At 45.9% G+C, this 22556-nt stretch overlaps 1 long non-coding RNA gene across 1 annotated transcript; it reads right to left on the reverse strand.

Annotated features, from left to right (window-relative positions):
• Positions 1 to 2774: 2774 nt before the first annotated feature.
• On the reverse strand, positions 2775 to 4632 carry LOC146868892 (uncharacterized). The gene is made up of 5 exons (XR_014966452.1): positions 4525 to 4632; positions 4325 to 4410; positions 4155 to 4227; positions 3654 to 3722; positions 2775 to 3171 (listed from the first exon to the last, which is right to left on the reverse strand). It is a non-coding gene; the product is annotated as an uncharacterized LOC146868892 (long non-coding RNA).
• Between the last annotated feature and the right edge of the window lie 17924 nt (positions 4633 to 22556).

The raw sequence follows: 22556 nt of genomic DNA on the forward strand, positions 1-22556 counted from the left end.
TAGCTTGTTTCCTGTTGGTTTATAAATGTGTTTGATGAGCTAATCTGGGTTTGTGTTTTTGAATAATTTGTCAGCATATGTGTCTTTCTCTAATAATGTTAGCGTTTGTATGTGTACATCTTTCATGTTGTGGTTGTATCTGTTATTATCAGATGATGTGCTGGTGCCTACCGTTTCTTCGGATGATTATGTGTCTGCACTTCATGTGTGTGTGCTTCATGTGTGTGAACTTCATGTGTGTGAAGTTCATGTGTGTACTTCTTTCGCACAGATAGGATGGGTTCTTCTTTTTGTTTCTGCATTTCTACTTCTATATTAGTTTGCCCATCTCGCATGCGCCTCATTTATAATTTTGAATTGTATCTGTTTATTTGGAAATGTTAGTGTCCATACTTACTTTCTTTAATGTTTTGTGCCTATTTCATTCTCTACTTATTTGGTTTATTTAATTATTTTGTGTTTTCGTCAGCCGCTGCACCTCACTTTGAAGTCACTTTTTAGGTCGAGCCTAGAGGCATCGCGCATGCGCTGCTCTGTGAAGCATGCTGTAACTTCTCTGTGAAGTTAGAAGACAGCCACCACACGCCCACCGCTTGTGATTGGTTACTTAGTCCAATTTGTAAATAGCATAGTTTTGGTTGGTGGATACAGTAAATTTGTCCTGCCTTGTGGCTGTTTTGTTCCCGCCCAGGCTTTTGGCCCTGCTGCATGGATACTTTCGATACGGGCCATATGTTTTGTTACCCGCACTACTTTTCCTTTTGACTCGGCTTGCTTTTAAATTCCTGTTGCATTTTACTTTGCTCCTGCCCCCCTCCCTTGTGCCCATTCCCTTTACTTCCACCCCCCTCTCATCGCTGCTCACCATGCTCCTACCCTCCTCCCCTTGTCCATATTCCCTTGGTTCCCGCCCCCCTCCTGTTGTCCGTGTTCACTATGCTCCCTCCCCCATCCCCTTGTCCGCATTCCCTTGGTTCCCGCCCAGTGGTGGCTGGTGACATTTGAAAGTGGTGAAGCGTAAAGGTTTGGGATGAGTGCCCTGTGGCGAGCAAGCGAACCTGAACGTAATAAAGAGGGTTCAGGGGGGTTCTCCCCCTTAAAATATTTTGAAAAAAGACTGGGCAAATGGTGTATTTAAAATCAAATCAGAGAAAACAAAGAAGGTTAATAAAGCAATTTGTGAAAGTGTATTTATGAGCCATGACATTAATAAAGAGATTTCATAAGATAATGGTGTGGGTAACCGGCTATTCAGTATGACCACAGAACTTCATAACAAACTTTGAAATAATAATGCCTACGGCTTTAGATATTGCCGTAACTATTATTTAAAACAAACACACAAAACACAATCACTGCAGGTCATTCCTGTGGTACAAAAATAACGTGCTTTTTTCTGTTTGCTGTTGACTTCATGTATACACGTGTGAGCAGCAGAGGCTCGGAGCACTAAAATCAACAAAGAATTCACAGTATAGTTTAGGCGAGAACTGAAAAACAGAGGCCCATCGGAGTCCGCAAGTGCATGCATGAAAAATAAAACAAGCATTGAAAATGCAGTAGGTCTCGCCTTTGATTGAGTTAAAGCCATTTGCTTTGCTAATCGTATTGTATAGCAAAGCAAATGGCTTTAACTTAATGAAAGGCGAGACCTAATGTTAGTCAGTGTCAGTCAGTTTCAGTCAGTCAGTGCCAGTCATGTCAGTCAGTGTCAGTCAGTCAGTTTTAGTCAGTCAGTTACAGTCAGCGTCAGTTAGTCAGTGTCAGTCAGTCAGTTTTAGTCAGTCAGTTACAGTCAGCGTCAGTTAGTCAGTGTCAGTCAGTCAGTGTCAGGCAGTCAGTCAGTGTCAGTCAGTCTTTGTCAGTCAGTCTTTGTCAGTCAGTCAGTGTCAGTCAGTCAGTGTCAGTCAGTCAGTGTCAGTCAGTCAGTCAGTCAATGTCAGTCAGTGTCAGTCAGTCAGTGTCAGTCAGTGTCAGTAAGTTTCAGTCAGTGTCAGTCAATGTCAGTCAGTCTGTCAGTCTGTCACTCAGTCTGTCACTCAGTCAGTCAGTGTCAGTCAATCAGTGACAGTCAATCAGTGACAGTCATTCAGTCAGTCAATCAGTGTCAGTCAGTGTCAGTAAGTTTCAGTCAGTGTCAGTCAGTCAGTGTCAGTCAGTCTGTCAGTCAGTCAGTGTCAGTCAGTCAGTCAGTCATTGTCAGTCAGTCAGTGTCAGTCAGTGTCAGTCAGTCAGTGTCAGTCAGTCAGTGTCAGTCAGTCAGTGTCAGTCAGTCAGTGTCAGTAAGTGTCAGTCAGTGTCAGTCAGTGTCAGTAAGTTTCAGTCAGTGTCAGTCAGTCAGTGTCAGTCAGTGTCAGTCAGTGTCAGTCAGTTACAGTCAGTTACAGTCAGTTACAGTCACTGTCAGTCAGTCAGTGTCAGTCAGTCAGTGTCATTCAGTCAGTGTCATTCAGTCAGTGTCATTCAGTCAGTGTCAGTCAGTCAGTCAGTGTCAGTCAGTGTCAATCAGTGTCAATCAGTGTCAGTGTCAGCCAGTGTCAGTCGGTCAGTGTCAGTCAGTCAATGTCAGTCAGTAGCAGTCAGTCAGCGTCAACCAATGCAAAAAGGGGAACCCCTGTACAGTAGATATGGGTAGAGATTCAGGGGAAAAGGGAACACAATAAATTCAAACGCAAATATCTCTACCTATTAATTTTAACACGTACAATCTATCGTCTTCATTAGTGTGCCCACAATTGGACTAGGGCAGTATGATTCAGAACAGTGAGCAAAAATGGATTTAAATAGTTTTATTATCAAATTAAATTAAATTGCAAAGAAATAAATTCAGTACATAAGAAATTTATCAAAAGACAGAGAGCATGCTTTTCAGGGTCCCAGACACATTCAGACACACACTAACAACAACACTCAAACCAGATTCATTCTACAGCATAAATCCTAAAGTCACACAATCACAAAAATATCTTACAAAGAAAGGGATTTTTTCAAAATGAGGACATGATTCAATAAATGTTCAGCATAATATTGGCTAACATATGTCCACAATTTAAGACAGGAAAACAAAGTTGAGGTGGGCCTCATGTATGCGCCGACGCGCGTTTCGGTGAAAGCACCGAAATGTGGGTGCCACCTTCCTCAGGGCGAGCAAAGACCATGTGTCAAAGGGACCTATCAAAAACAGGAATTATAATGCATTAAAATAGAACATCTAGAAAACATAATTAGTCCAAATCAAGAGAATATAATATTCGCATCAGGAGTTATAAGAGTGGGCGGCAATGGATTAAAGGAAGGAAAGCATTCTTAATAAAGTTCGGTTAGTGAACGGATATGCTCTGGATTCCAGGAGATTACCAACATTTTTAAAAGGGAAGAAAAATGAAAATAAGAATGAAAAAATAAGGAATGAAAATAGAGGTAAAATAACATTAAATATCAGGAGGGTCATATTTAAATATATACAAGGGTAGAGTATACTTTTTTAATAAGTATTATTGGGAATTGTCGCCCCAGGTGAGGGGACGGAAGGGAGCAAAAGAGGTGGGGCCAGGAAAAGGAGGGGTAAGGGGAGAGAGGAAGAGGGGAAAAGGGGGGAGGAACGGGGGAACAGAAAACGGCAGGGAGGAAGGGGAGGGATAATTGGCACTCACCTGTGGAGTCATGAGAAGCGAGTGACACAGGTTAGATGCCGTCACTCAAGCCAATAGTTTGAAATGATTCTACTAGGAAAAACAAAGTATAGAAATTAGCAGATCGTGACTGAAATACCATCCAAAAAGATAGCAAGGGTAACACAAGTATACAATTCTTCAAGAATGGCAAATTGGGCTGAGATGTAAAACTCTACTGCGCATAACTGAAAGAGTTAAAGCTCATTTGGGGAAAAGGGAAATAGTGCAATATAACATCGAGTCAAGCGTGACGAACCGCTAGGCTTTACTGAGGTTTCTAAAAGTAAGGAGGAGAATACAGAGTTAAATGCTAGTGAGGATAAGCATACAGACTAGTTGCGATCCTTATGGTCATGTAGGAAGCATGTAGAAATCAGCATATCAACGTAAAAAGATAAAATGATCCAAAGAAAAACAATGAAAAAACACAGAGTATATAGGGAATATAAGAGTACTCAAGAGGTCAGGGGACAAACGCACCTGACGGGAAAAACCCGCTCTCAAGGTAGGATGCAGATCTCTTACTAGGTGCGGAGTGATTTAGTGGCCGATTCTGCAGGGGAAGGCGAAAGAAACAGAAGAAATAACCAACTGAATAACAGGGCTGAATTCAAAAGGGTTTAGCAGAGAACAAACGGGGAGCACGTTACCTTTAATAACAGCGCTTGAATGAAAAGGTTAGAGACTTCTGTCCAAAGTTTTCGGAATAATCGCTTGAGGCAGAGTTTAATCAAAACTAAAAGAGACAAAAAACACGAACGGGTAAGGATACGGGAAGGGGAATTCAAGTTCGTGAAATAAAGCGAGAGACGGAGAGGGCAGATGGAGCAAAGGCGTCGTAGCACAATACCTGGTACGATACGAGTCAGCGCGATGCTCCGAGTGAAGCGGGAGTCCTCAGGTGAATCGAATTTCGCCCGGTAGCACACATGATGCACCGCACGAGGACAGTTTAAATAGGTCGAGAGGCTTGCGCGTCACGAGTAGGGCGCGGAGCAAAAAAGCAGCGTCTCGCGTCTATGCCAATAGAAAACAAGCATTTGCAATGCAATAGGTCTCGCATTTACGCAAGTTTGAGCTATTGACATTGTAAATGACAATGCCTTTTATTTATGTTTTGGTTTTTAAAACATAAATAAAAGGCGGTGTCATTTACAATGCCAATAGCATAAACGTGCGTAAATGCGAGACGTATTGCATTGCAAATGATTGTCTTTTGTCCAACCTCCACATCTCAGGCAAAGCTACGTCTGGAATTCTGCTTGACCAAACAGCAATTTTTGCAAGAATCATGTGTTATCGGCTTTTGGCATGAATGCAAGATTGCAAAACGTGGCTCACTAAATTATTGTTATGTCCCCAGCTTGAGAAAAGCAGATCGAAAACGAGTTTCCGCCCACTCTGTCAAGCTTCACCGAGTGCTAAACAATTTAAACGTGCAAAAAGCCTGGGAAACCAACTCTTTACAGCAACTGTGCAAAGTAATACTAAGTTATGAAACGTGTGCTATTTCATTTTAACCAGACTTAAAATTCGTCCAATCGCTAAAACACGTCTGCATATTACTATCTCCCCCAAAACACAATGCAGGCTTACCTGGCAGAAAGCTCTTCAATGACATCTAAAAACGAGTTTGAGCTATTGGCATTTTAAATAACAGTGCCTTTTATTTTTGTTTTGAAAAAGAAAACGAAAAGAAAAGGCATTGTTATTTACAATGTCAATAGCCCAAACTCGCGTCAATGCGAGACCTATTGCATGGCAAATGCTTGTTAATTACTGCTAGGTCTGAGAAGCGGAAGGACGCACCCCACGTAAAACCCTGGGCACACTTCGACAATAGACCTGCCATTAAAATAATCTTAAAAGGTGCACATCAGGAGCTACTTTGAAACTAGCCCCGGTCACCAACCGTCTACCAGCCCGTCGATGCTGTTGCTCTACGCGGGCATTAGTTGGGCTACCTCCTCCCTGTGTCAGCAAACTGTGCAGTTGGTTTGGCTGTGATGCAGTAGACCCCCTCTGCTTTCCCGCGGATCCGGCACTGCGGGCAGGGATTTCAACCGCTCGGGCCGGGGGGGAGTGTACAGCGGTTCCGCCCCCATCCCAGCAAGTGGCGGATTGTAGGGAGGGTGCGCGTTGTCTACCGTTCCAGCCGCTTGGACCCCAACTGCCACATCACAAGAATCGCGTGAGTCCCGGCGCGTGGCCGCTCCTCCCCGCCTCAAGCCCCGCCCACGGAATCCCTGCTGCCGGGGCGTGTGAGCGCCTGCACCCGTGGGAGCAGCTATGGAGGAAGAAGAGTTGATGCTGGCCATGGCAGAGATCCCTGTGAGTACCGCGGCATCTTGGGGAGGGAGGGTTGGGTGCGCCTGGTATGGGTAGGAACTCAAACGTTTTTCGTGCCATATTGTCCCTCAGCCTTCTTACAACCATTTGTCCCTCCCCCATAACTGCCTGTGATCTGCGGCATTGTGGATTGTGCCCTCAGGGAGCAGGGTCAGCCCTGCCTCCCCCCCAGTATTCCGCAGGATATTGTTTTCTTTGTGCCCCTGGGGGATGATTTTAAGCAGCGATAAGCGGTGGTAGATAAGCCTGTCAACTGTTTAGTTATCGGGTTGAAAACTGTAACGCGATGTGCATAAAATAGTTTATTTTGAAGCATTGTTATTGCGCTTTGGCAAAACTTGGTATCTTCGAAATCACGGGAAATTAACTATTGGTCCCCCTTGCTGCCGGAAGTTCTTCTATCAGTCGTGGTCTCTCTGCACGTGTCCGCCTATTTAAAAAAAAAAAAAAAAGTGCAAACACAGCCTTCGTGCTTTAAAAAACCAAAGGTCATTATCACAGCATGCCGACAGGCGCCCCACGCTGCGGACCTATAATTAACTCAGCAGGCACTCAACGCGCAAGCGCGTTCACAGCGAGAGCGAGACCTAAAAAATTACGAGGCTGGTGAGGACGAAAGTGAAACTGCTTGCTGGCTTGCGAGGGAAGGGGGACAGGAGATGTGCACGCCGCGTGGCTGTAAGCGCGTACACCAACTCAAATCCGCCAAAAGCCTGCGCGTGCACATCTCCTGTCCCACTTCCGAGGCAAGTCAGCAACAATAGATCTCGCCGAAAGCAGCGCTTCGCGCTGCGTTCGCAGGCGAGACCTAAAAAGAAAGGAGGGGGGGTGTGTCCAGGATCAACGGTTGGGCGAAAGGCAGATTTTGCTAAAAGCTAACATAGCCAAGCAAGGATGAACTAGCTTCAGTTTAAAACTAAACAAAAAAAGAGGATAAGAGGAGCCAAGTGGCCAGAGGCGGTCAAATCCTGCCATGAAAAATAAGGAAAATTATGTAAGTAAAGCACGCGCACGAAATGTGGTAACCGGAATAGGTGGCATCGAGTGGACAGAATAAGCCACATCTAGAGAAAATGGACACATGGATAATGGGAAAAAATAATAATACTGGACCTCAGTGACTACAAGGTCGGGAAATAGAATAATAACAACGTGGTAAGAATAAAACAAAGAATAAAAGAATAGAAAAATCGGGATACACTTCACAGGACGTTGATATGAGGTTTGTCATAAAAGACCATATGCAAACACAGCGGAACGTACAGGCAGATCAAATGGGCTAAACAATTGCATTTTCCCAAGGTAGGGATTCGTTAAGGCCCTTGTCCTTAGATTTAAGGACAAATATCCAAAAAACTTCCCGTTTCTTGCGTACGTTGTTGCTGTCTGTTCCTCTTTGTGTGCGGATCTTTTCCAGAATAGTCCAGCGTAAGTCGGCTTCGGAATGGCCATTTTGAACCCAATGGTCTACTAGTGGGGCTCCAGGTTTGGATCGTCTGATGTTCGATTTGTGCTCGCCAATGCGTATCCTTATTTCTCTCGATGTTTCGCCTACATAGGTAAGAGGGCATGGGCATTGAATGGCATAGATGCAGTTGGAGGTCCTACAGTTGGTCATGTCCTTCAGGTTGACCGTATATTCGTTTATACAGATGTGATCGCCAACTAAGGCATGGGGACATGCATGGCAGGTACCGCATTTATGATTGCCTTTAACGGGTATCGAGCCCTCAATTGATTTTTGTGTGTAGCCCTTAGGTTCAGGTGGTTTAGCTTTGACAATCCAGTTTCGCAAGTTTTTGTTTCTGCGAAAAGCAAAAAGAGGTTTGGGGATATTGGAAGTTTCCTGGTCCAGGTTGAGTAAATGCCATTGCGAGTTGACAATTTGCCTGATTTTATTGTTCATCGCAGAATGTTTGGTGACACAAACTAGCCTGTCTGGTTGGTTTTGTGTTCTAGGTTGAAACATGGAGTCGCGATTGAAATACCGCGCTCTCTTGAGGGCATTTTTCACCATTCTGCGGGGGTATCCTCTTTGGATAAATTTGTCTTTCATGGCTTGCGCATGAGAAAGATAGTCATTAATGGAAGTACAATTTCTGCGCAGGCGTAGAAACTGACTGAAAGGTATTCCGTCCTTTTGGCTTCTTGGGTGGAAACTGTCGAAATGGAGGAGTGTGTTCCTGGCAGTGGGTTTCGTATATAAAGAGAAACTCAGTTTGGATTGCCGGTGTTCAACCCAAACGTCGAGAAATTCTAGTTTTGAAGTGCTGGTATGCGCCGTGAATCTGAGATTAACATCGGCCGCATTAATCCATTCAATGTACTCATCAAGGGACCTTTGGTCGCCGGTCCAAATAAAGAAAATGTCGTCGATGTACCGGGACCATAGACGCACATTCTCGAAGAAAGGGGCAACTAAATTGTAAATATTGTGTTGCTCAAAATGTCCCATGTACAGGCAGGCAACGCTTGGGGCACAGGCCGCCCCCATGCTGACTCCCTTCACCTGTTGGTAGAATTCTCCATTGTATTCGAAGAAATTTTCTTCTAGCACGATGTTCAGACATCGGATAAGGAACCTGCCGTTGTGTAAGGTGGGGTCTGCCTCAATCATGTCGGTCACAACTCTACAGGCCTCGGCCTGGGGGATGTTCGAGTATAGGGATTCTACATCCAGTGTGACCAGAATTTCTTGTTGGGGGTTATACTGAAGACCTTCTAGCTTTGAAATGAAGTGTCCTGTGTCCTTGACATATGAGTCCAAAGATTCCACCATAGGTTGCAAAAATTTATCGATGTATTTTGATAATGGTTCGGTGGCCGAGCCAATAGTAGAAACTATGGGTCTCAGTGGGGGATTAGTCTGATCTTTATGCGTCTTAGGAATGCCATAGATGATGGGAATGCGGGTATGTGTGGGGGTAAGAAAAAGTGCCTCCTGAGTGCATATTTCGCCTCTCTCAACTGCTAGTTCAACTTCGTGTAAGATCCTGCGTTTTACCCTAGGTTCTGGGTTGGACATAATTCTACGGTAATGTCTCTGGGATCCTAAGAGATCCAACATTTTGTCTTGATAGTTTCTGCTGTCGAAAATTACAATGCCGCCTCCCTTATCGCAGGGTTTGACAGTAAGGTCCTGATTGATCCTGAGGGATTTCAGGGCAATGTTCTCTTCCCTAGTGATATTAAATGGAGGGGTAGGGACAAATTTAATTGCCTTCTGTACTTTGTTCAGGACAGCTTTCTCAAAAAGACTGACCTCCATGCCAACCATATCAAGTCCTGGTGTGAAGGAGGAAGGTGGTTTGAGTCCCGAATGGTTGACAGTGTCCGAAGTCATGCTTCTGTCTGCAAAGTATTTTCTCAATCTGACTTTGCGAAAGAAAGTGTGTATGTCTCTCAGGAGTTCAAATTTATTAATGCCAACTGATGGTACGAAGGAAAGGCCCTTGGAGAGGAGAGACACAGTAGAGCAACCCATGGGTAGAGATGAAAGGTTGAAAACAGGAATCCTGTTTATGTCCTCCAATACTGTCGTTGGCGGGTCTGAATGTATCTTTGGGGAGGAGCTTGTTCCTGGTATTGATTCCTGTATTGTGAGTTCAGAGATGAGTCTTGGTATTGTCCTCTGTGTGGGGAATTCTGATATGGATTCTGAAAACGGTTCTGAAATCTGGGGCGAAAGTTGCCCCGGCGGTTGCCTAAAAAACGATTATCGGATGTGGGTCTGTCCGTTGTCTGTCTGGATTGTGGGTTACTGAATGATGGGCCTTCACTGTCAGAATCCGTTGTATCAGAAAAGGTGATAACCCTCTTGTGGCCCCAGGAGGAAAAAGTATTGTTGGTAGAGTAGTCTGTGCTATTGGAATAGAAATTCTCAGTTAAGAATGGATAAGCGCGTTCCTGTGAGAAATTCCTAATATCCTTTCTCAGTTTCTCAGTTTTTCTCTTGAGTAAGTATTCAGCAAAAGAATCGAGTTCAAGTTGGATTTCTTCTAATTTCTTTTTCCCTTCCTCAACACTATGTGATTGTTTGAGTTTTTCTTCCAATTCGCAGATCTCTTTGTTCAGTAGATCAATAACCTCTTTTGCTGTTTCTATTATCAAAATCATCCAGTCCCTGGAACATCGGTTGGAGATAAGAGACCACTTTTCCAGGAACTGTCTGATTTCGACAAAAAGGCCCGGGATGTTTCTAACTCTTAGGCCAATCGGGATCGCTCCGGCCTTTAGATATTCGAGCATGAACTTAGCATGCGAGTCAGTCAGCGTCAGTCAGTGTCAGTAAGTTTCAGTCAGTGTCAGTCAGTCAGTGTCAGTCAGTGTCAGTCAGTCTGTCAGTCAGTCTGTCACTCAGTCAGTCAGTGTCAGTGTCAGTCAATCAGTGACAGTCATTCAGTCAGTCAGTGTCAGTCAATCAGTGTCAGTGTCAGTCAGTGTCAGTAAGTTTCAGTCAGTGTCAGTCAGTCAGTGTCAGTCAGTGTCAGTCAGTCTGTAAGTCCGTCATTGTCAGTCAGTTAGTGTCAGTAAGTGTCAGTCAGTCTCAGTCTGTCAGTGACAGTGTCAGTCAATCAGTGAAAGTCATTCAGTCAGTCAGTGTCAGTCAGTGAGAGTCAGTAAGTTTCAGTCAGTGTCAGTCAGTCAGTGTCAGTCAGTCATTGTCAGTCAGTCAGTGTCAGTCAGTGTCAGTCATTGTCAGTCAGTCAGTGTCAGTAAGTGTCAGTCAGTGTCAGTCAGTCAGTGTCAGTCAGTGTCAGTCAGTCAGTCAGTGTCAGCCAGAGTCAGTCAGTTAGTCAGTCAGTGTCAGTCAGTCAGTGTCAGTCAGTGTCAGTCAGTGTCAGTCAGTCAGTGTCAGTCAGTGTCAGCCAGTGTCAGTCAGTCAGTTTCAGTCAGTGTCAGTCAGTCAGTGTCAGTCAGTCAGTGTCAGTCAGTGTCAGTCAGTCAGTGTCAGTCAGTGTCAGTCAGTCATTGTCAGTCAGTATCAGTCAGTCAGTCAGTGTCAGTCAGTGTCAGCCAGTGAGTGTCAGTCAGTGGGTGTCAGTCAGTAAGTGTCAGTCAGTGTGAGAAGTTGGCCTGGTATATGCTGGTCACTAGTTAAAGTGGACACCTTGCACCAGTACAATTCAACTCTTATGGTAGATAGGTTTAAGACAACCTTTTAAAGAAAGCTATCCTAGTGGTATCTGTGGAGAGCAGCCTTCAGGCTAAGTCTCAGAGGAATGTAAAGCAGCTTGTTTTACCTTATAATCTCTTGAATAACTAAATGAAAGGACACCACACAGGTATATATATAATATATATATGTATTTATTACTAGACACACTCTACTAATCTCTTTATGAGATTAGAAGTCAAGGACATATGCACAAATCAAAATTTCACAAGAAGATAAGCACTTATATGGCTGGGGCCCTAGGGGCGTACCAGACCATATACTAAAAAAAAGGTATAAGAAGAACGACTTAAGAAGGGAGAAGGCCTAAGGTCTTCAGAAGCGCTGGGGCCTCACTAATCTACCCAAGGCAGGTAAGTAAAGGACCCACGGCAGACGCATGCAGTGTGAGAACACAGCCGCGGATCCCAATAGACTTCAATGGAGCAAGTCGTGTTTGGAATTTTAAAGTTTTAGGATACTTCGGGAGAGTCTACAAGCAAGTCACTTACAGGGTAAGTAATTCTAGAGCCAACACCCACAGGAGCACCGTAGTGCTGGAGTTACCTCACCCAGGGAAGCCGGGTGCATAGGTGTCTTTTGGTGTCGGGTTGCGGCGTCGTTTTCAATGGGAGCCACAGAAGACTTGCTGCTTGTGAAGACAGGAGAAGTGTCCGGTGGAATCCAAGGCTGGATTCTGAAGAAAGAAGACCTGAAAGCAGAGGAGACAGTGTTCAAAGTCACTTGCCAGTGACCCTGGGCCAGGAAGCTGGATGCCCACAGTAGTCAGGTGATTTCAGGTGATCACAGGTGTCTTGACTCTTCAGCCACGAGGTCCAGGAGGGGTCAACGACAACCAGGTGCTGGATTCGGAGTGTCCCACAAAGTTTGCAGCTTATTGAGGTGTCGGCAACTGGATTTGAGCCAACAAGCCTTGGCAACAGCAAGTCTTGTGGAAAGTGAAGAAAGTCAGCGGTGCAGACCAGCAAGGTCTGAGGGACTCACCCAGCAAGGGTAAGTCAGGGCAGGTCTGGAGCAACCAGGGGAGCTCTTTGGTTCTGTAGAAAAGTCTTCAGGGGACCCCCAAGCCAACCAGCAAGGGATCACAAAGATGCCTCAGGAGGATTCACTTCACAGGAGCCCACGGTCACTCGGGGCAAGGTAGGCCTCTGATTTTGAACGAAAATCCTGATGGAGGCTTGGGGCACATGTGATCCAAAGCACAACTTCGTAGAACATCGTGAAGGGGTTGCACTCGACAATAGTGCACTGTACCCGGGTATTGCTGTTCCTCGTCACTCGTGGGGTCCACTCACCTCAGCTTCACTGGGGACTCACAATGGCCATCCAGAAGTTAGGAAATTTACTTCTGGGGCTGCAGGGACTTCGGACTCTGGCAGGAGTGGGAAAGTTTGCGACCATTGATGCAAAGTTTTGGTGTCTGCCAAGCAGGGGAGTCACTCTTTGACTCCAAGGGAGATTCCTCAGTCTTCCAAAGGTAGTGGAATGTTGAAGGTCCAGGATTCTTCTTCAGAGCATCGTCCAGGGATATCTAGTTTGCAATGGCAAGGGTTCCCTAACTTATACTACAAGGAAGGGAGGGACTAGCTCTATGACCGCTCCTATGGGAGGGTCAGATGAGTTGGTGGCTACACCCACTTCCCTTAGTCCAGTTCCACGCCAGAGCAGGGGCTGGTAGCTCCTGAACTGGTTTGAGCTGGCATATGCACAGAGGAGCCTACTGCTCCCCCAGTGCAGGACTTCAAAGCACTCTAGGAGTGCACCCACCCAGCCCCAATACACTACATCCTGTCTGGAAGGTGGTTACACCTCCCTGTGACAGGATGCCTATTGTTGGGCATCCTCCACTGCGAGTTTCAGTCAGCAGCAGGAGGGCAGCCCAGTGTCTGTGCTGGTGGCATCCATTTTGTGATGCCAGGGCTCTTCAGGATTCTACCGTGTTTCTACAGTGGGTACATGTCTATCCCTCTAGAAGGGTGGGTTCATACTCCCACACCAGTTACTGGTGTGGGGGTATGATTCCAAAGCGTTTGACACCAAACACGACATGTTTTGATGCAGCCATCCCAAAGTTAGCATATACCACTAGGTTATAATGCACTTAAGAGTATATGGTTTAACCGCATCCACAAACAGCTACAGAGAATGGACTCTGAGAGCTGCAGAAGGGCCCTGCTCAGGCAGAGGCACCCCCTCACATGGAAACCACGCACCCTGCTCTCAGGATTGTTAGGGCCTGCCTTAGGGGTGACTGATAGGTTTATATGTGTGTGTATGGTGAGATATAGGGAACCTATACCTCAGTGAGGAGTGCTAACACTACCTCACCCAGGCTGCAGTAGCAGGCCTGTGGTGTCAGATATAGTCTGCTTCCCTGGGGTGGCATAATACATGCTTCAGCCCCTGGTAGGCCTGTGAAGTACCTATGCCCTTGGTACCTAAGGTACCATATACTAGGGGCTCATAAGGTACCACAGTATCCAATCACTAGTGCATCTAATATGCACTCCATGTTATTTAAGGGAGTAAGCAGATAGGCTGGGGTCCTAGATAGCAGGATCCCAGCCAGGCTAGTCAAAAACCATCCAAACACCAGGAAAAAAGTGGGGGCAACCATGCAGTCAGATTCTACCGTCCTACATTCAGTGTCAGTCAGTCAGTGTCAGTCAGTCGGTGTCAGTCAGTCAGTGTCAGTCAGTGTCAGTCATTGTCAGTCAGTCAGTGTCAGTCAGTCAGTTCGTTTCAGTCAGTCAGTTTCAGTCAGTCAGTCATTGTCAGTCAGTCTCAGTTAGTGTCAGTCAGTTAGTCAGTGTCAGTCAGTGTCAGTCAGTCAGCGTCAGTCAGACAGTGTCAGTCAGTCAGTGTCAGTCAGTGTCAGTAAGTGAGTGTCAGTCAGTGTCACTCAGTCAGTGTCAGTCGGTCAGTGACAGTCAGTCAGTGTCAGTCAGTCAGTGTCAGTCAGTGTCAGTCAGTCAGTCAGTCAGTGTCAGTCAGTGTCAGTCAGTGTCAGTCAGTCAGTGTCAGTCAGTGTCAGTGTTGTCAGTGTCAGTCAGTCAGTGTCAGTCAGTCAGTGTCAGTCAGTGTCAGAGTCAGTCAGTGTCAGTGTCAGACAGTCAGTGTCAGTGTCAGTCAGTCAGTCAGTGTCAGTCAGTCAGTGTCAGTCAGTGTCAGTCAGTGTCAGTCAGTCAGTGTCAGTCAGTCAGTATCAGTCAGTCAGTGTCAGTCAGTATCAGTCTGTCAGTCAGTGTCAGTCAGTCAGTTAGTGTCAGTCAGTGTCAGTCAGTGTGATTCAGTCAGTCAGTGTCAGTCTCAGTCAATCAGTCAGTGTCAGTCAGTCAGTGTCAGTCAGTGTCAGTGTCAGTCAGTCAGTGTCAGTCAGTCAGTATCAGTCAGGCAGTGTCAGTCAGTCAGTGTCAGTCAGTCAGTTTCAGCTAGGGCAGCTCTGCTGACCTGGTTCTCTGGCTCTACAGCAGCTCTGCTGACCTGGTTCTCTGGCTCTAAAGCAGCTCTGCTGACCTGGTTCTCTCCCTCTAAAGCAGCTCTGCTGACCTGGTTTCTCTGGCTCTACAGCAGCTCTGCTGACCTGGTTCTCTGGCTCTAAAGCAGCTCTGCTGACCTAGTTCTTAGGCTCTAGAGCGGCTCTGCTGACCTGGTTCTCTGGCTCTACAACGGCTCTGCTGACCTGGTTCTCTGGCTCTAAAGCAGCTCTGCTGACCCGGCTCTATGGCTCTAAAACTGTTGTGCTGACCTGGTTCTCTGGCTCTAGAGCAGTTCTGCTGACCTGGTTCTCTGGCTCTAAAGCAGCTCTGCTGGCCTGGTTCTCTCCCTCTGAAGCAGCTCTGCTGACTTGGTTCTCTCCCTCTAAAGCAGCTCTGCTGACCTGGTTTCTCTGGCTCTAAAGCAGCTCTGCTGACCTGGTTCTATGGCTCTAGAGCAGCTCTGCTGACCTGGTTCTTATGCTCTAGAGCAGCTCTGCTGACCTGGTTCTCTGGCTCTAAAGCAGCTCTGCTGACTTGGTTCTATGGCTCTAAAGCAGCTCTGCTGACCTGGTTCTCTGGCTCTAGAGCAGCTCTGCTGACCTGATTCTCTGGCTCTAAAGCAGCTCTGCTGACCTGGTTCTCTCCCTCTAAAGCAGCTCTGCTGACCTGGTTTCTCTGGCTCTACAGCAGCTCTGCTGTCCTGGTTCTCTGCCTCTAGAGCAGCTCTGCTGACCTGCTTCTTAGGCTCTAGAGCAGCTTTGCTGACCTGGTCCTCTGGCTCTAAAGCAGCTCTGCTGACCTGGTTCTCTCCCTCTAAAGCAGCTCTGCTGACCTGGTTCTCTGGCTCTAGAGCAGCTCTGCTGACCTGGTTCTTAGGCTCTAGAGCAGCTCTGCTGACCTGGTTCTCTGGCTCAACAACGGCTCTGCTGACCTGGTTCTCTAGCTCTAAAGCAGCTCTGCGGACCTGGTTTCTCTGGTTCTATAGCAGCTCTGCTGACCTGGTTCTCTGGCTCTAGAGCAGCTCTGCTGACCTGGTTCTTAGGCGCTAGAGCAGCTCTACTGACATGGTTCTCTGGCTCTACAACGGCTCTGCTGACCTGGTTCTCTGACTCTAAAGCAGCTCTGCTGACCTGTTCTAAGGCTCTAAAGCAGCTCTGCTGACCTGGTTCTCTGGCTCTAAATCAGCACTGCTGACCTGGTTCTCTGGTTCTAGAGCAGCTCTGCTGACCTGGGTCTCTGGCTCTAAAGCAGCTCTGGTGACCTGGTTCTCTGCCTCTAGAGCAGCTCCACTGACCTGGTTCTTAGGCTCTAGAGCAGCTCTTCTGATCTGGTTCTCTGGCTCTACAATGGCTTTGCTGACCTGGTTCTCTGGCTCTAAAGCAGCTCTGCTGATCTGGTTCTCTGGCTCTAGAGCAGCTCTGCTGACCTGGTTCTCTGGCTCTAAAGCAGCTCTGCTGACCTGGTTCTATGGGTCTAAATCAGCTCTGCTGACCTAGTTCCCTGGTTCTAGAGCAGCTCTGCTGCCCTGGTTCTCTGGCTGTAAAGCAGCTCTGCTGACCTGGTTCTCTGCCTCTACAGCAGCTCTGCTGACCTGGTTTCTCTGGCTCTACAGCAGCTCTGCTGACCTGGTTCTCTGGCTCTAAAGCAGCTCTGCTGACCTGGTTCTATGGCTCGAAAGCAGCTCTGCTGACCTGGTTTCTCTGGCTCTACAGCAGCTCTGCTGACCTGGTTCTCTGGCTCTAAAGCAGCTCTGCTGACCTGGTTCTATGGCTCGAAAGCAGCTCTGCTGACCTGGTTCTCTGGCTCTACAGCAGCTCTGCTGACCTGGTTCCCTGGCTCTAAATCAGCACTGCTGACCTGGTTCTCTGGCTCTAAAGCAGCTCCGCTGACCTGGTTCTCTGGCTGTAAAGCAGCACTGCTGACCTGGTTCTCTGGCTCTAGAGCAGCTGTGCTGACCTGGTTATTAGGCTCTAGAGCAGCTCTGCTGACCTGGTTATCTCCCTCTAAAGCAGCTCTAGTGACCTGGTTTCTCTGGCTCTACAGCAGCTCTGCTGACCTGGTTCTCTGGCTCTACAGCAGCTCTGCTGACCTGGTTCTCTGGCTCTAGAGCAGCTCTGCTGACCTGGTTCTCTGGCTCTAAAGCAGCTCTGCTGACCTGGTTCTCTGGCTCTAAAGCAGCTCTGCTGACCTGGTTCTCTGACTCTAGAGCAGCTGTGCTGACCTGGTTCTTAGGCTCTAGAGCAGCTCTGCTGACCTGGTTCTCTCCCTCTAAAGCAGCTCTGCTGACCTGGTTTCTCTGGCAATACAGCAGCTCTGCTGACCTGGTTCTCTGGCTCTAGAGCAGCTCTGCTGACCTGGTTCTCTGGCTCTAAAGCAGCTCTGCTGACCTGGTTCTCTCCCTCTAAAGCTGCTCTGCTGACCTGGTTCTCTGGCTCTAGAGCAGCTGTGCTGACTTGGTTCTTAGGCTCTAGAGCAGCTCTGCTGACCTGGTTCTCTCCCTCTAAAGCAGCTCTGCTGACCTGGTTTCTCTGGCTCTACAGCAGCTCTGCTGACCTGGTTCTCTGGCTCTAGAGCAGCTCTGCTGACCTGGTTCTTAAGCTCTAGAGCAGCTCTGCTGACCTGGTTCTCTGGCTCTAAAGCAGCTCTGCCTCTTGATGCACAGGGGGTCTCATCTCCTCCAATCGTTAACAGACAGAGGGTCATGATAATGTACACAAAGGCCGAGTACCCTCCAGGCGCCTCGGTTCCCGCAGCCCTGCTTACCGCTGCCCTGCTTCCATGTGCACAGCACCAGGGCACAAGCGCAGAGTCACAACAGACGCACATGCGGGGTGCACAAAAGGCACTTGTGTTCATTCTGTGGTGTGTCTGCATCTCCTCTAAGCGGTGAGTGTACCACTGGGGCTCATTGCATCCTTGCCATGCAAGATCTAAGATGACGCTGCACTCCCTGTGTGACGGGAGCCCACGTTTCTTCCAAGGCCTGGCTAACTACCCCAAAGACCACTGGGTTCATGTCTGCAAACCAGAACATGTATTACAAATATACATTGTATCCTTAACTAGGACCATTCAAACATAACTCTGTAGTCCAACCCCGCCTCACACGAAATATACTTGTCAGCTCATCATAATGCGCAAATGAATGCATGAATAGATTGCTTTAAAAAGCTAAACACCAGAGAGATAAGGTGCGTTGATGATGCAGCAGAATTCCACATTTTGCGAGGGTGGGGGGCTGAAGCAGGAGAGGCTGTCAGCAGCCATTACAAGCGTGTGGACGGTGCTGCAAATGAGAAAACAATAGTGCTTCGAGTCCTTTAAAGGAAAGAGCGTAAATCCACCCGTAAACGATCCAATCCCAGTGGGCGTGCCTAAAAGGAGACAGGGTGGCAACAAGGAATGCTTGGCATGCCTTCAGTGCAATCATTGCACTGCCTTTGCCATAATTCGTGACGCCAAACGACGCGCACAAATGAAGGCTGAAGGCAGAGCTGGGACGAGGTTTCTAGAATCGTATTGATTCCAAGAAGTTTCGTATGACGAGGGCAGCGCATGCGCTGCTGACGTCAGGCCGAGACCTAAAAAATGGCGGTGTGCTGCTTGGAGAAATAGAGAGAGACAGACAGACATACACTGACGCACACGCTCGCGCCAATCTTATAGTGATAAACGTAGCATGCTCCACAGTCTCTGTGAATATTTCTGAAGGGCAAAAGGGGCTTCATTTGACAGCAAGGTGTCACCAAGCTCGTAGAAAGGCCTTGAAAATTGCTCCTGCCAACCCTATTTACACACAGATAATAATCATCCGAAGCGAATCTCACCAGTGTTCTAATGTCAGACAAAGCGGGCCTACCCGGGACAGCCTATTTCAGACTTTACTTCATTCTTTGAAAATGGAGTTGAAGAGATGGGAAAGTGGAGAGTGCATGGCTTATAGATTAGGCGCGTGCTACGCTCAACAATGTTTTGTTGACTCAATTTCTGTCATGCAGACATGAAATACGAGAAATTACAGTTACTGCGAGGGGTTTCAGAGGGAGCAGGAGGGTGGCGCTCAGGCAGGTTAACGGTACAGTGTATTAGGGGAACGAAGAACAAATGCTTCACGGTGCAACCAGGGCAGGGGTAGACCCCAAACACCTGTATGAGTTATGAGCAAAAGCTCTTAACACTGAAATCACAAAACAAGTCCTGGGCACACGTATATGATAAACAGTTGGTACAATAATGAAATTATATGGCCGTCGACACCGGTAGTTCCATGAAAGCTGTTTTATGTAAGAGGTATTCATAAAAAAACAACGCCAGCCGACACGTGTTTCGTCAACAGGTCACTGCCTGTGACTCTTCAGGGCTGGAAACAATATAATGCAACATAATCATAATGTGGAAAATCACAATGTAAACATGTACGTGATGTTCATCAGTGAAAATAGTGGGGTGACTTCACACGACACCCAACTAACAGTGGAAACCCTAAACAAACCTGTTCTAGGAGAAAAAAATGGGAGAAAATGGCTAGTTGCAAGACGCTGCATGCAGCAACATACATACATTAAAATGGAAAAGGAAACCATCCAAAAGAAAAAAATGTCTCTATGCAATGGGTTAAACACGCTATGTTTCGCATTTAAACGTAATGATCACAACAGGAAAGCTTACCCGTTAAAATCGAGCGTGCGGGAGTAACACGACCTAGTGCATGCGTGGGCGTGTGAATGACATATGGTGTCATGAGTACAAAAAAATATGAGAACTAAAAGCAAGTCTAAATGTTCCGATTCATGTGCAAGTAGCTAAACACAAGTAAAATTATTACTGTGCTGCGAAACATAGCATGTAAGCGTATAATTTCCTTATTGTACCAACTGTTTATCATATAAGTGTGCCCGGGACTTGTTTTATGAAATACGAGAAAGTCGGTCCTCCGCTTGTGAATACAAAAAAAGTGAAAGTATTTCATGCTGTGCTTCAAGGTCCTAATGTCGCCGCAAGCAGTCTGTGTTACAAAACAACACTAAACTGTCACGGATTCACACGCAATCAAAGTGTGAACAAGCACACCAGCAGAGAGCAGACAGGCTGATACAAACTGTTTACCGCATGCCATTACTATAAGATTGTCTGATACATGGCACCCAGTCTGGATGCTAGCACCTGGGAGCAGGCAGGGGGTATGGTGGGCAATTCCCCCTTTTCTGCGAGTCTTGGGGTGGGAGTTCAGGGAGGGGTGTCACAAGGGTTTGTTAAGGGTAAAAATGAACAAGAAAGCAGTATAGTCATTAGGACTAGGTTGTCGTTGTATCAGAATTATTTAGGAGATATCCGTATAAAGGATGTAATCATTGGTAGGTTGGATTCTGTGCTGGAAAAAATCATTAGTTGGTTACGAAGATATCTAGGAGGGAATCAAAAATGGAATTAAAATTGCAGAATATAAAAATTGTTACATGTAATGTTAATGGATTATTGAATCCACGTAAAAGTTCAGCCTGTTTAAATTGGATTAATTCTCTTTCATCGGAAATTGTATTTCTGCAGGAAACCCATTTCAGGTCTGACACTCCGAAAATATCCCTCCCTAAGAAATATACACAAGCTTTTTTTTCATCTGATAATTTAGCGGTAAGAGGAGTAGGGATTTTGCTCTCTAATTCACAGGATTGGCAGGTTAAAGAGGTGCGTCGGGATGGTAAAGGAAGATGGATCTGGGTAAAAGTAAAATTGGATGAAATAGTCCTGAATTTGATTAATTACTATGGCCCAATAGATGACGATACGGTGGCCTTGGAGCAAATGTATCTGTTGATAGCACAAATGGAAGGTATATTAATTATTGGCGGGGATTTTAATTTTATACAGAATTTGGGACTGGACACATCCAATAAGGCGAAACGTCAGTTAAAGCCTAAAACCACAAAGCTAATAAATAGGCTAATAGAAGAGTTTTCTTTATCAGACCCCTGGAGGCTGGGGCATCCCGGACTTCAGCAGTATACCTGCTATTCAGCTAGATTTAGAACAGCATCCCGTTTGGATTTCTTTTTAGTAGATCGATTGGTTGCTAATGGGCTTACAGAAATACTTTCTAACTCTTTCTCAGACCACTCTTTAGTTTCATTCATATTAAGCCTAAGAATTACTCCGAAAAACAGGCCCAGGTAGCAGTTCGATAAAGCTTTTTTGCAAGACTCTACCTGGATAACAGAAACTAAAGTATTTATAAAGGAGTTTTTTCAGTTTAATGAAAATTCTGCATCTATGTTCATGATATGGGAAGCATTTAAGGGGACCTTTAGAGGTCACACAATATCATATAAGGCCAGAATAAATAAACAATGAAAAGAAAAGATTCAAGCATTACAGAAAGAAGTAGAAATAGCAAGACAAAATCTTGATTTAAATACTACGGAGTCTACTTTTAGAGTTCATCAGGATGAATTAGCCAAAGTAAAGGAACAGCTGAAGGATTTTTTTTTATTGGAAGAGATATCTGGGACTAGGGCTTATCAACAGAAACCTTATGAAGAAAGTCAACAGATTGGGAGATTCTTAGCTTGGTCCACAAAAAGTCAGAAAGCAACCCAAATAATTCCCCAGGTAAAGAATCCCTCAACTGGGATACTAACTGACGATAAACAAGCTATTTCAGAGGTGTTTCTATCACATTTTAATCAAATTTATGCGGCAAAGCAGGGGGTAGATGTTGCGGATTTGTCGGGTTATTTTGAATCTTTGGATTTACCTCAGATACCCTCACATGGTGCTGAGATATTGAATAGCGTAATCGGGATTACGGAAATCCTAGCAGTATTAAAAAGTATGCCCAGTGCTAAGGCGAGCGGTGCAGATGGAATCCCTGTTGAGGTTTTTAAGGCATTTCAGGAAGAAATCCTTCCTTTCCTGGCAAAACTGTTTGACCAAATAAAGGAGGGTTTGGTTATCCTAAAAAGCATTAAGGAATCTGTCCTAGCAATTTTTCTTAAAAAAGATAAAGATCCTAGCGATCCCAATTCTTATCGCCCAATAAGCCTATTAAATACGGATTATAAAATATTTATGTAAATCTGGGCAAAAAGAATTGCCCCATCTGTACAACAGGTGGTACATGTGGACCAAAATGGTTTTATTCCGGGCCGATTGATGGCAGCTAATACATATTTCTTAACACAAGCCATTGATTACTTTTCCACCAATAAGTTGGAGGCGGTGGTCATGATGATGGATGCCGAAAAGGCTTTTGATTTGGTAGATTGGAGTGCTTTATTTTTTATTCTGGATAAATTTGGATTTCCGTTATTTTTTTTAAGAATGTTAAAGGAACTCTATAGCTGTGCGGAAGACAAGGTTGTTATAAATGGAGAAGAGGCCGGCAGGGTACAAATTAAGCGTGGCACACGTCAAGGCTGTCCTTTACCCCCCCCTTTTGTTTTCCCTGTTTATTGAACCTCTGGCTGTCAGGCTGCGGAAGAGTTTGTTGATTTTGCCTCCAATGGAGGGGATGGCAAAAGTCAAACTCTATGCAGATGACATTATTTTATATCTGAAGGCCGGGGGATCTAATGTTCAAAACGCATTGGATGAAATACAGAAATTCACGCAGGTGGGGGGTTACAAAGTAATAACAACCAAAAGTAACCAGGGTCAAAAAAGCAGGAGCTAAATGTTGCAATGAACCACGCTTGAAAAGAAAAAGCGCACTTGTGAATAATACCATCGATATTGAATCCCATCAGCCACTATAAATAGCGTTTATCATCATCTAGGATTCAGCCATACACACAACTCTAGTGCTAGAGACACATGTGGTGTATGGAACCAAGAGAAGGCAATCAAGTTCACGGAATTCACAAACCTTGGTAAGACATGATG

Source organism: Triturus cristatus, chromosome 1_2, assembly GCF_964204655.1.
Source record: "Triturus cristatus chromosome 1_2, aTriCri1.1, whole genome shotgun sequence".
NCBI lineage: Eukaryota > Metazoa > Chordata > Amphibia > Caudata > Salamandridae > Triturus > Triturus cristatus.